Below are 15531 nucleotides of genomic sequence, written 5' to 3' on the forward strand. Positions count from 1 at the left end.
GGAAAGCCGCCACACGCGCCATTGGCACATTCCAAGTGACGATTGCAACCTAGCATGCCAAACTGTGCTAACCTAGGGCCAAGCCGCCACACACGCCATTGGCACATGCCAAGCGACGCTTGCAACCTAGCATGCCTAGCCGTGCAAACCTAAGGCCAAGCCGCCACACGCGCCATTGACACATGCCAAGCGATGCTTGCGACCTAGCATGCCTAGCCGTGCAAACCTAGGGCCAAGCCGCCACACGCGCCATTAGCACATGCCAAACGACTCTTGTAACCTAGCATGCTAAGCCGTGCAAACCTAGGTCCAAAGCTGCTACGCGCGCCATTGGCACATGTCATGCAACAGTTGCATTTTGGCATTGCCACCTCCACCCGATGCGCAACCTACAGCCAAGGCATTCCACACAAGCCATTGGCACATGCCATGCAACCCTTGAACTTTGGCATGCCGCGCCTACATCAAAGGCCACGATTCCTCTCAAGATGCAAAATCTCAACCGTGGAAGGTCGCCACTGAGACGGCACATCTCTCAAGCTCAACTTATCAAACACCAGCGACATGCTACACGTTTTCCACGAAAACACTCGAGACATCAATACATGTCACAAACTGGGGGATGCTCTTTAGGGTTTTGGTTTGGCGGTTTACATCGTGCGGCATACACAAATGCCCGTTTCAAGACAATGTATTAAGAATATAACGGTTAGTAAATGCAGGAAGTAATGGTGAAACGCTCTTTCATTGTGGAACATCAATTCCATCAAATTCCATCAATACCAGGCGTTACCACCTCTTCCCATTTAACTCATCCGTTTCTTTTTTTTACGAGGCCAGAGTACGTTTCACTTGGACTTGTATAAATAGGTCTTACCTATTTCCACTAAGAACAAGTTTTTGGTGAGGAGAAATACAATACTCAGAAAGGCAACTTTCCTAGATTTCCCAAAAGCTTTCATCTTTTGATACAAGTCAAGTACTACTCTTCCAGAACTGCTCTGGTCTCAACACTCTCTTCGCTTCCCTCCCTAAACCATCCCTTATCCTCCTCTTTGCGACCGAAGCAAATTCGGAACAACCATTTCTTGTTTTAGGCCAGAGTTGTACAGATTGATCTCTCGAATCTAAAGTACTCCCGTGCAGTAAATTTGTTTAGGGTTTAGATTTGTTTCTCACTCACCTACCGAAATTACCAAAATCAGCATAAACGATTTTCACCCATAAACAATTGGCGACCACAGTGGGAGATTAATCTTTCGGTTGCAATATCAGATCCTAGATTTCATTCTCTATTCTAGATTTCAGAAGATGGTCGGTTTTCGGATTGTCTCTACAAACTCAAATCCCGCTCAGGCGAATGCCGATCTTTCCGCTCCAGCTAATGGCGCAACCAACGGAGGAATCCCAAGACTGGTCGATCTGGCACAAACTCAGGAGATCCATACCAATAACATGGACCTGATGAAGGAAGCAGTCAACAACATACTTGACTTCCTCATCAGTTCGACGTCGGAATTAAGTGACTCACGCTTCCCAGAAGATCAAGGACCGGTGACTAGTATCCCAAACGAACATTCCCAAATTAATGGTTTTGTCACTAACTGGAAGCCAGTCGACCAGGAAGCAAACTCACTGGTGGAGAACTTATGCGAACTTCTGCACCTCTCCAAGGATCAGCGGGTAGATACATTCTACGCTATCAATCAGATAGCATTGAATGCGTCTCTGGTTCCTTCACACGTGGGGACTTCGATAATACCAGAGATATCCATCAACAACATTGTGTTCACTGATGACGACATGATGGTAGAAGAAGGTCATAATCGAGCCCTACAAGTCACGGCTCTCGTCAGGAAGACGGAGTTCCGAAGGGCACTCATCGACACAGGAGCATCCTCCAATGTGATAACTCTTGGAACGCTCAAGGCTGCCAGGGTGCGGCCTGGCGAAGTCATACGACAATCTACTACGATGACAGATTTCGAAGGTAACTAAACCAGTACGTACGGGTACATTAACTTGGAGTTGACAGCAGGACCAATCCGATCCAATGTGAAATTCGAAGTGATCGAGAAAGAACCAGATTACCACATGATACTAGGAAGAAAATGTGGCTACACGACCACAAAATCATTCCTTCAACATACCACCAGTGTCTGAAAACTTTGCTGAACGGGGAAGTTGTTCGTATATCCGCATCATTATCTCCCTACGCGTCGATCTATTGCGTAGAGACATTTGAACCAAAGAAGGGTTCACGAGACACGACAGACAGAGTTCACAGCTTCCTGCTGCCGAAATGGACGTCACTCAAGGAAAGCGATAAGTTGACATCGCTCCACGGAGAAGTACGCACCCCACCATCTCCGAAAGGAAAGTCGCCAGTCTTCCTCTGCCAAGCCAAGGCATAACCCACGCCCGCACCAAACGAGGACGCACTCCCGCCGCAGGTCATGACAGTAAAGGAAAGATCATGTGTCGCCGCCACTGTTAGAAATTAACAGGGGAAACCACGACCCAGTCTCTCCGCCCAGCAGAATGTTTTCACAACAACCAGGAGGAAGTTCCGGACTCACCTCAGCAGCTACAGGACGGGACCATTTTGACCACGGACGAACTCGAGACTGCCAATATTGGGAGCGAGGAATCTCCACGACCCATCCTGATCAGCTCAACTCTATGCTCAGCGGAACGCTCGAAGCTGTTCGACCTACTCAAAGAGTATCAAGATGTATTTGCATGGACATATGAAGAGATGCCTGGCTTAGACGAAAAGCTAGTCACCCACCATATGCACATAATACCCGGATCTAAACCGGTCAAACAATCCCCGATATAGTTCATACATGACGTAGAAGAACAAATTAAAGCGGAGATTCAGAAATTGCTAGCCGCTGGTTTCATCAAACCTATTCACCATCCCACCTGGTTGGCTAATGTCGTTCCAGTAAAGAAGAAGAATGGCTAGATCAGATGTTGTGTCGACTTCAGAGATTTAAATAAATGTTGCCCTAAAGATAATTTTCCACTTCCTAACATCGACATGCTGGTAGACGCTACCAGTGGGAACACCATGTTCTCTTTCATGGACGGGTATAGTGGCTATAACCAGATAAAGATGTACGAACACGGTGCAAGTAAGACCGCTTTTCGAACTCCTCTCGGAAATTTCTACTATACCGTAATGCCTTTCGGTCTAAAGAATGCTGGCGCCACCTACCAACGCGCCATGACTACCATCTTCCACGGCATGATGCACAAACAAGTCGAGGATTATGTAGATGATGTGGTCGTTAAATAAAAAACTCGAGCAGCCCATCCAGAAACACTACGACAAGTGTTTGAAAGGTGTCGTGAATACAATCTAAAGATGAACCCTTTGAAATGCGCCTTAGGTGTCTCTTCAGGGAAATTCTTAGGGTTCCAGGTAACAGCCGAAGGGATTAAAGTCGACCCGGTCAAGACACAATCTATTCTTACGGTGCCACCGCCACGAACTGTGAAGGAACTCCAGAGTTTCATGGGTAAAATAAACTACATTCGCTGCTTCATACCGGGACTGGCGCAGCTTGTCACTGCATTTACTCCTTTACTAAAGAAAGGGGCGAGATTTTTGTGGACCACGCTTCAACATGAAGCATATCATAAAATCCAACAAACGCTGTCCTCCCCGGCCTTCATGAAATCTCCTGTACAAGGAAGACCGTTGTGTCTTTACACGACCTTCAGTGATACTGCTGTTGGAGCCCTCCTCGCTCAAGAAGACGACGAAGGGATCGAACATCCCATATACTACATCAGTCGAACATTAAGAGATGCGGAACTCAGATACCCCAAATAGGAAAAGGCGTGTCTGGCTCTAATTTATTCCATCCAAAAGTTCCGACACTACCTTCTCTCCAACAAGGTGGTACTGATATCCAAATCTGATCCTGTAAAGTTTCTCCTCTCAAAACCGGCCCTGATAGGGAGACCGGATAAATGGATCCTTCAGATGTCAGAATTCGACATAACATGCGCTTCCCCGAAGGCTATTAAAGGACAAGCTGTTGCAAATCTGTTAGCAGCATTCCCAGGAGAAAATACTGCAAAGTTACGTGAGGGTCTTCCTGGAGATCTTCCAGGAGTTTTTCTAGTCAAAAATGAGGCATGGCTACCATTCTTCGACGGCTCTTCCACCCCTAGTACTAACACCGGAGGAGCAGGCGTGGTTCTGGTATCCCCTGCTGGTGAAGTCTTCTCGTATTCTTTCAAGCTAGACTTCCCTTGCACTAACAACTCAGCGGAGTATGAAGCCTTCCTCATAGGACTATCACTGGATAAATAAGCTGGGGCCACACGTCTGGAAATAAGAGGTGATTCCAAACTACTCGTCAACCAGATGAACGTAATCTACGCGCTAAAGGAATTAACACTGGCGCCATACAGAGCTGAAGCACAAAAACTGCTAAACTACTTCGCTGATGCAACCATCACACACATCGGACGTAATAGCAACAAGCACGCTGATTGTATAGCTACACTAGCATCAAAGATGTAGTTCTAAGGATTCGAAGAAACCCTGACAGTGAAAAGGCGAACCATAGCTTCCACGTGGCTTTCGCAACCTGAGAAGGCCGAAGACGATGACTGGAGAACTCATATTATCCAGGAACTCAACAGCTCACTTTCCCAGGGAAAGGTCAGTCTCAAGACTTTGCAAAGTTTCTTTATGCTTCAAGGCGTTCTATACCATCGAAACCCATACAACTCCCTGTCAATATGCCTCGGAAAGGAAGATGCGCAACAACAACTTGACCGCGTCCATGCCGAGGTCTGTGGGATAACATCGGTAGTAACCCTCTATCGTCGTTTACAACGACTTGGTTACTACTGGCCAGAAATGGAGGCTCAATCCCGATTGCTTCAGAAAACATGTTCCAATTTCCAAGCACCACCGCATCAGTCAGAAGTCTTCAATATGAATCACGCTGGGGACTGGCAGAGGTCGTACATCAGCTACCTCTGCGATGGCATACTCCCTACCAACAAAGAAAACGCGTCCAAGATAAAACAGGGATCCAAAAGGTTTGTGTTCCATGACGGGATTTTATATCGCAAAAGTTTTGGAGGAAGTTTACTGCGATGTTTGAATGAGGCGGAAATCCCGGTCATGCTCAGAGAAATGCACGAAGGCGAACATCAATGGAAATAGAAGTTGTTTCTTCAAATATATGAGAAATACTACTGGCCGACCATGGAAGATGACGCAACTGATTTTGTTCAGAAATGTCGGGAATGCCAGGTACACGGGAACCTTATCCACGCGCCTCCAACACCCTTGCACTCGATAAGTAGTCCATGTCCCTTTTACAGCTGGGGACTTGACATCATCGGGAAGATCATCCGCCATCTTCAAAGCAGCATGAATAAATAATAACCGCGACCGAGTAGTTCACCAAATGGGTCGAAGCTATCCCCTTGAAAGGAACCACCGGAGTCACAATCGCGACGTTCATCAAGGAACACATCATCTACCGTTTTGGCATACCTAAACACATCATCACAAACAACGACACGCCTTTTGCTAACAAACAAGTACATGGATTACTCGAGAGGTACGGTATCAAACAAGTCTTCTCTACCGTATACTACCCCCAGGGAAACGGGCAAGCCGAGAGCACCAACAAGACCCTGATTCGAATTCTCAACCTAACAGTACACGACAATCCAAGAACTTGGCATGAGCAGCTGCCAATGGCCCTCTGGGCATACCGAACATCTCCAAGAAGCTCCACCGACGCTTTTCCCTACTATCTCGTCTACGGTGCGGACGCAATCCTCTCATCTGAAATCAAAATCCCGTCTGCCAGAATTGTCGCAGCAAGTGGAGTTCAATGGGATGAAGCCGAAACAATGAATGCCAGAATAGCGGAACTAGACACCATAGATTCCAGAAGATTCAGGGCAGAAGAACACGCACAGGCATACAAAAACAGAGTTTCCAGAGCATACAACAGAACTGTGAAACCCAGGGTTTTCAAAGCAGGAGATTTGGTGCTGAAGACTGTTAAACACATCCAGCAAGACGTATCTGCACCAAAGTTTTCCCCAAAATGGGAAGGGCCATATATAATTACGAAGGCGTATGACAGTGGGTACTACAAGATTATCAAGGACGATGGAGGAAAGCTAGAGGCAGTCATCAACGGGAAATGGATCAAGGCATACTATGCCTAACCACTATCTCACAACGTGCTACATCAGGGCGCGGAAATCCAGACACCCTTTTCGCTTTCTTTTTATTTCAAATTATCAAGTTTTGATGCAACCTCATCAGATCAATAAAATTTCTTTATTTTCTTCAAAAAAAAAAGTAAAAAAAAAACCTACATCTCGTAACACGAGTCAGAAAAGCCCATCCAGTAGATTGTAATCCCTAGAAAGCATCATCTTTAATCGACTCTGATATCTTTCAGTCCTACTCTTCAAATTACAGGTTAACTCTTCAACCTTCTGCGACTCCATAGCCAAAGCTTTCTCCTCTTCCAGCATAGCTTTTGTAGCGGGAACCACACCAGCAAGGATACCGTCCCTGTCGACTTTCACAATATCAAGACGATGTCGCAACCAGCTGACATTGAACTTCAGAGATTCACAGGTAGACACCATATTCTCCCACTTTTGAATGGCTGACTCCACAACAACACGGATAGACATACTCTCCATTTCGGCGACCATCGGCAAGAGGCAATTCACTATGGAAACTAGAGCAGACGAACAATACTTCACCACGCTCCTGGTAGCAATGTGACCATATATTTTCCATATCCTTGTGTAAAGAGCCACGAATTCTTTCTGCACCAGGTTCCCACCGACATTCCGATAGTTGGAGGAAAGACACCTCATACGGGTCCCAAGCGACAAACATGCATTGGGATACTCGTGATAAGAAATCCCTAAATCGGCATTCTCCAGATCTGCAGCAGTCAATGAGATCAGGCTTGAAGAAAAAGGCGTGACAAGATCATCTTCATCAATGATGGTAACGCATGCTCCGATAGGATATCTCCACACAGAAGAAAACTTTTGTCATTTATCAACAAATAGTGAAACATATGCCGATCAGTAGAAACATACCGGTATAATCTTCTTGACCCGAGTAACCCTGATCGGAGTGCCATTGCAAGAGTCAAGCCTCACACATTTACTAGGAGAATCTAGCCGGTTCGAAGATGATTCACTTCTGGTCGACATGATGAGGAGAGGTAGACTCAACAAGAAAAAAAAAACTTTTTTGGGAAGACGGTGCAATTTCACTGGACATAAATACTGGAGAACCTAAAAAGAAAAGAAAGAAGAAATGACGGGTGTAACGCTTCTGGATTTTGAATAAGAAAAGAATGCCTTGATTAAAGCCGTGCGTGAAGGAAGGCAATCAGGCCCACAAGGAAAAATATCGCCATTCCCAAAGCATACGCACCTCCCTTGCTCACACCCGCTCTACCAAACGCCTACTTTCCAACGCCATCCATGCTCCCCTTTGCCAATGCCAGGACAGTCAGATGGCCCACACCCGCTTCAAGCTCCTTGATGCTGACAAGTCCCTCTCACACCAAGTCCATGCTAGTGTTGATGGTGGATTTTCATGTAAGGCTAAAATTGTAAAAAAGCCAAAATTATGCGCTAACATCCTGCAAAGGATAAATCCATTGATAAAGTGAAGGATACTTCTTCACTATAAACTTATAGCATTTTCGATTAAATGCATGACCAACCTTGTATTTCATGTACTGCTATACTTTGTGCGGCATGAAGACTGAGTGTTGCTCTCAGCAGAGCACCATGAATCTCCAAGCACTAATATGGAGGCATGTACGACATACCCGTACAGGCTACATCTCTCGGTGTGTTATACTAACCCGATTGAGCATACATCTCTCGGTGTGTTATACTATCCCGATTGAGCATCGACTCTCGGCGTGTTATACTAGCCCGATTGAGTATCTGGACTAACCATAACAGTCTTAGAAACAATCATGATCATCCAACTTCACCAGCATGATTAGATAACTCAGATTGAATCCAAAACCCTCAAGCAAGTATTGGATTATTCATCGCTGACCCAACGCGGGCCCCGCATGGTCGGCCTCCCCAAAAGGGTGGCATAGCTTTCCAAACCGTCCAGCCAAAGCAGTATGGATGAGAAACCCTAAATTAGGGTTTGCGACATATTAAATGTGTCGCAAAACAGTCTCAACCATCCATCTTCGCACGTATAGATGGAGGGTGTAGATGTGGATTCATGGGTCTGGAAAATGTCAACATGATCACCGTGGACCCACCTACACACAGGAACAATCGTTGAAGGCCAACCACAGTTGGTCATCCCAAACCGATCGCCCAAAGAAGGCGTGCCGCAACGGCCCGGAAAAACCCTAATTAGGGTTTCCATCGATCTTGAGCGTTCATTTTCTCCTGATCGAACGGAGTGCTTAGGAGTCGAGTGAACAAGTCTAGTGAACATCAACATGATCACCGTAGACTCATCTTCCTCCCTGCACAATCGGCCAACGCATATCATGCCTGGTCGCCTCGATTTGCACGCCCGAAGTAGCGTGGTCACACCTCCCGATTATGAACTGATCTCGACCACTCAACTTCTACGGATAAATTGAGTGGCTTAGATCACGTTTTCATGGGATAGTCAGGTATAGGCGTGTACACCAGCACGCCACCTACATACCAGAACAAACGGCCAAGACCGACCAAGCTTGGTCGTCTTGAAACGCGCGCCCGAAGTTGGCATCACATGCGGCTTTTGCGGCACCAGATTTCTATCGCAAATCGATCTCAATTACTCAACTTGACTGGACAATTTGAGTGGTCCAGATTGCACTTTCACGGGACGTTGAGGTATGGGGGTCTACACCAGCATGTCGTCTACATGCATGCCCAACTGACCTTGCCAAAACCGTGTCCCAAGCTTGGATTCGACCAAGCTGAAAAGTGGTGCTTGCATACCTCTTTTCAAAACCCTAATTCCACTAACGGTCGCAGATGAGTGTCTCAGAGATCATCTCGTCCGTTCAACTTCATCGGCTTGGTTATACAACCATGGTCAGGAGTTAATTGTTCGGTAAGGCGTCACGGTGATCACCACCCGTCACTCTACCACATCATGTGGTTGGTCAAGAGAGGATTTGCTTGCACAACCTCCAAACCATCACTTGAAGTAGGCTGGACAAACGCTCAACAATGATGCTTCATACCTGCTGAATACATTCGATGCATCACATGCGTAAAATACACACGATACTTTACAAGTATCGACTTCCTGAATAACTTAGTTATTTAATCCAGCATTACACGCTACTTTCTGTGGGTCCCACGATCCACACACTCGAGACATCAATCATGTCACAAACTGGGGGATACTTACTGGGGTATTGGTCTGGCGGTTTACAACGTGCAGCACGCAACGCACCATCACAAGAACGTGTCAGGAAGTGATGGGCGGTTAGTGATGATGGGAGGAGTGGTCTTACACCTGATCGTGTGACAGTTACCAGCATAACTCCACTACTCCATCATTACACTTTCTCCACTTCCTACGAGAGACGTGAGTAAGGCTCAAATGACTTGTATAAATAGGCTCTCCTTCCTATTCCAAGGTCAAGACAACTGAGGCAAGTGTTGATACATGTTGTAGTTTTGAAAGTGGTAGTAAAAGTTCGTTGCTCGGACTTGAATAGATTTTAAAACGAAAATATATGTACAAATTTGTCACAAGATGTTCGAGAGATACTGGGACTAATGATTCGGCCAATTTTCATAACATAGGGCTCAATGATTTATTCTCAACAATAATCGCTCAAAACATAAATTATATGGACTCTTATTGCCAAAGTAGATTTTCAAAATATTGATTGTAAGTCCTAAGCATGATGTATCAAAACACCTAAGCCAAGCATACATCATCAAATTAAATAACAACCAATTAATTCAAATCATATTTCAATTTTAAATTAATGCAAAAGTCTTAAAAAGAATTAATGAAATTACCCCAAGTATGCAGTTTGGCCTCCTCCATCGTCCCAGTGTTGGGTTTTAGCTCATCATAGTAAAAATGCTCTCAAAATAATTATTTATTGCTCAAAAAGTGGTTTACAAATGATGAAAAGGTGTAAAACAATTGAACAGAAAAATCGCAACAGAAATAACTGTTGCAAAGGCGCTGTTCAGCTGTTACAAGAAGAACGATAAAATATCACTGCTGTTGACGCTGAGAAAAAGACTGCTGTTGACGCCTTCTTTTAAGACCCACGGCCGCTAGTCTTTCCTCTTTTCAAAGAACGACTGTTTTTGCAGGTGTGTTCTTCGTGTTCTTCGAGCTTTGTTAATGGCAGCAGCAGCAGCAGGTACAATTCCTGCAACTCCTCCTGCGCCTCTCTGCTGGCCTCCCAAGCTTACCCAAACTCTCGACAGCCCTAACTTGTACCAATATACATCTATTTATACTCATAATCCTCATTTAATCCGTCCATATCTCCCAAATAATCTTCATTTATTAAAAATATTCTCCACGGCCAAAATTTTCATTTTTTTGATCTTCCACACGCATGCAGCTGTATTTCTTTCCTTATAAACCTTCTTCACGCTCCATATAATTGATTGAGTCAGCTAAGCACGTTCAGTACACGCTAAAAATCTTCTCCAAATCCCGTTGACGCGTGTTTCACCTTGTTTTCAACTCGTGGATTAAAACACGTTTTCCAGCCAAATTTGATCGATAAAAACACCCATGACAGCTATGTTATGACATATCACAACTTTCCACAAAGTTTCAGCCATTTAATCTCTGTATAACACCTTCAAAAATTGATTGGAAAATCTACCAGAGTGTGAAGAAACTTTCCCGCCAAAAACAGAATTTGAATTTTGAGAAGAAAATGTCCTCCCCCTAATCCTGTACGGGTGTCCCTTTAGCAATTGGGGTGGAAATAGTAATTTTGGGGTGGAAATAGTAATTTTTCTGGGTTCCTCCGGGACATTTCTGGGACGCTTCCGGTGCATTTCTGGGGTGCCTTCGGTACATTTCTCCGGGGTGTAAATCATCACTTTTTGAGCAACTCTTTCCACAGAAGGGTATTTTCTCCAAAAACACCTAAACAAACATAAAAACATCGTAATAAGAACAAATGGGTACTAACAAAATACACAAAAGAGATGAAAATAGACACATAAATGTGTCTATCAATACAACCGTATTCAAACACCGGAACTGATAGCTTTCATTCTGCAAGCCAGTTTAGATTTCTGATACAAGTCATACAAAGCCAACACCTTCACAATCTCAACACCTTCTTCGCTTCCCTCCCTAAGATCAACCCCATCTCCTTCACTTTGTGACCGAAACAAGTCTGGAACGGCCATTTCTTGGTTTAAGCCGGATTTGCACAGATTGATTTCTCAAATCTACGAGCACTCCTTGCAGTGCATTGTTTAAGGTTTAAACTCATTTCTCATCCACACACTCCAAATTACCAAAACCGGCAGAAATAGTTTTCACCCATAAACAATTGGCGACCACAGTGGGAGGTTGATCTCTCGGTTGTAAAGTCAATTTCTTCAAAATCCGATTCAATTTTATCAATTTCGGAAAGGGTAGGTCTTATGACCAATTCGATCATCAATCCATTTCACAATGGTAGACTCAGGTCTGGATCAACAATCAATCCTGATGGAGCTAATGTAGATAACACTCCCGGCGTCGATGTACCTGTCAGTGGAGCTAGCGTGGTCAATACATCTCATGGAGCCGTCACTTCTACCACCACCGCCAGCAGAGCAGGAGATGTTCCAGTAAGTGTAACGCCTCCTATCACCAGAGCCAGAGTAGCCGCCAATCCCGGCATCGCCTCAAGCATAACGCCTCCGACAGTCACCAGAGGAGCAACTTCCATCCCTTCATCAGAACGAGGAACCGGAGGAACAAGAGGAGGACCATCTCCTATCACCATTGCAGACTTGATGGAGAGGCAAAAAACTCTTGATAAGGCCCAGACGGATATGGATGCAACGCAGAAAGAGGTATTCTCTTTCCTTAAAACCTTAACTGAACGATTGCCACAAGACTCACGGCAATCCCTGAAGCCAACAAGGTATGCCTTCAATACATCCAGAACAGGCGTTTCCACTCCGACCCACATGAACGAAGAAGCTCGTGTTGCTCCTGAACACCCAAGGGGATGGACCGCCCATCCAATTTCATCACACGTGAAGACTTGGAAAGACTTCTCCAAAACTGAGGCAAAGGAAATATGATGGAAGTTCACTAACATCAGCCGTGGTACCATCATGATGTACAACAAATTCCTCTCCCAAGAGGATACACCTCTCCTCAGTTCTCTCTCTATGATGGTACTGGGATTGCTTCGAATATGGCTCCTAACGGTATAATAAGGAGGCTTCCAGCGTTGAGTGTACTAGCGCGGGTACAGGAAATTCACACGAAGAATATGGAGCTAATCAAGGAAGAAATACATGGGATACTTGATCTCCTCGTCAAGATCACATCAGAGATGAGCGTTCCAGAGACTTCTACACCGGGGACTGGTCCTTCTCAAATCAACAGCTTCACCACGAAACAAAGACCGGTGGATCAGGAAGCGACATCTCTAGTGGAAAGTTTGTGCGAACTTTTACACCTTTCAAAGAATCAGCGGGCGGAGACGTTTGCTGCAATTAACAAGATAGCTCTGGACGTACACCTGACTCCTTCACGTCCAGAAGTCCTGACCGGATCGGAAACATCTGTAAAAAAGGTTACATTTACAGAAGACGACATGATGGCGGAGGAAGGTCACAACCGGTCCCTGCATGTTACCGCACACATCAAGGGTTCAGAGTTCAGGAGGGCCATCATCGATACAGGAGCATCTTCTAATGTGATTACTCTCAAGACAGCCAGGGTTAGCCCATGCAAGATTGTACGACGGCCCACCACAATGACGGACTTCGAAGGAAACCAGACTAGCACATACGGGTATGTCAATCTGAATTTATCAGTAGGACCCGTTCAGTAAAAAGTGAAATTTGAAGTCATAGAAAAATAGTCGTACTACCATATGATACTGGGGAGACCGTGGCTTCATGACAATAAGGTCATCCCTTCCACGTATCACCAGTGCCTGAAGACCATGTTAAATAAGGAAGTCATTCGTATTCCTTCCTCGTTGTCTCCGTATGCACCAATATGCGGAGTGGAACTGTTCGAGCCAAAGGAAACTCCTAGAGAAGATCAGAAAAAGTCATGTGCACCCCACTACCCACGTGGGATTCAATTCAGGAAGAAGACCGACTTGCATCACTGAGGGCTAAGCACCACGACACACCTTTGCTGACTAGGCACTCTTATTTATCCGGTGAAGCCGCAACCCACGTCCACACCAAGAGGGAACGATCTTTCAAGGTAAGACGTGATTAGAAGGGAAAACGATATACCGACGCCTCTGTTAGCAATTAACAGGAGAGACCGGTACCCACTCTCTCTGCCCAGTTGAGTGCTTCAAGAACGACGAGCCACAAGAAGAAGTGCTAGATGCTCCACGACAGTTGCAAGATGGCACCAACTCCACAACTTATGAGATTGAAATCGTTAAGGAATATCCTAGTCCCATCTCCATCAGCTCAACCTTGTGTACAGACGAACGCACGAAGATCGTGGAACTTCTCAAAGAATACCAGGACATATTCGCTCGGAGGTACGAAGAAATGCCAGATTTAGATGAAAAATTGGTCATCCATCATCTACATGTCATACCTGGATCCAAGCCGGTTAAACAGTTGCAGTTCAGACACGAGGAAAATGGACAGATCAGGTGCTGCATGGATTTCGAGACTTGAACAGATGCTGCCCCAAAAACGATTCTCCTCTACCTAACATCGACATGTTAGTAGATGCAACCAGCGGACACGACATGTTCTCCTCCATGGATGGATGTAGCGGCTACAACCAGATAAGGATGTACGAGCATGACGCAAGTAAGATAGCTTTTCGAACTCCTCTCGGAAATTTTTATACTATACTGCCATTTGGTTTAAAGAATGCCGGTACGACGTATCAACGCTCTATGACGACAATCTTCCACTGGAGCCGATACCTCAAGGGAACAGCCTCAAGAAGATAACGATGTCCACGCGTCATGTCGAGCAAGATCCGGGCTAATCACTCTATCATACGATGGTGCATATCTATTGTTCTATGTTGGAGAATCTGCGCTTTTGGTCATCCTCTGGACTTCGTGAAGCTGTTGAACGCTCATCTACAACAACATCTGCCCTTCTAGAAAGAACCAGTTTCGCTGAAGCATCAAGAGGAAAGCCACCGAGATACAACATCCTACGCGTCCAAAATCTCCAACTCCAACTACAGTACCATATGAACAACCGCCAAAATGATGAAGCAACGTCCAAGATGTTCCATGTCTGGCTCGATGGCAGCAACACCAACAAGAGACGCTTTTAGGATTTCGTCTCTCGTAGAAGAATTAGCTGCACTACCAAAGGAGATTGCACCTGAGACTCAAGAGGTACATACATATTCTCCATGTCAAGAGCTTCATCATTAGTTAAGGCATTTGTACGAAGGAGCTTCCCTACTCTTCAAAGGCACGAGTGGTATTCCTGGACGTCTATGAAACGCAACGCAGACGTAAAGACGGCCTCATGAACCCAGCGTGAAAACGTCTATCGAGTCGAAGGCTCAGTGAGTATTCGTGGGAAGGGGACTGTCACCCTCTTCTCTATTTCATGAATAAACGTCAAGTAAACCATCGATTTTAGTTTATCCCTCTAGCAATGAGACGAGCTTTACCAATATATGAAGATTGTCAAGTTCGTTCCCGTAGCTATCACGCCTCTCCTTGCCAGTCTCTCCTGATCACAACTGCTGTCAAGAATTGTTGTTGCTCGTCGATTGATACCATCCAGAGCTTCACCATATCAACGACTATTACGTACAAAAGACCTATCGGGCATACAAGATAGAGCCACGTAGACCACGCTTGGGGACTGAGGCTTAGCATGAAATTCCTCCGCTGTCAGTCAAGAACTTCTTCAAACGCCCCCTCCAGGAGCTGCTTCAATGGTTTATCCAGAAACCGCTTCAACACTCTCTCCAGGAGTCTCCTCCACGTTCGCTCCAGAAGCTACTTCAACGCTCTCCGGGACCTGCTCGCTCCATAAGCTGCTTCAACGCCATCCGTGGGACCCACACCATGTTCGAACATACAAAGGTTCACGTTTGGGAAAATCAAGCACGCCTAAGTCCCACGTTCGAGCAAAAGGAAGACCGAAGTTGGTTAGCAAGACCGGTGTTAGCCAGCAAGACCGGTGTTGGTCACAGCAGCAAGGCCGGTGTTGATAGAAGTAACAAAGCTGGTGTATGGGACAAGGCCGGTGTTCGAACGAAACAAGACAGCAAGTCCGGTATTGATCAAGTCGCAAGTCTGGTATTGATCAAGTCACAAGTCCGGTATTGATCAA

Source organism: Papaver somniferum, chromosome 3 (assembly GCF_003573695.1).
Source record: "Papaver somniferum cultivar HN1 chromosome 3, ASM357369v1, whole genome shotgun sequence".
NCBI lineage: Eukaryota > Viridiplantae > Streptophyta > Magnoliopsida > Ranunculales > Papaveraceae > Papaver > Papaver somniferum.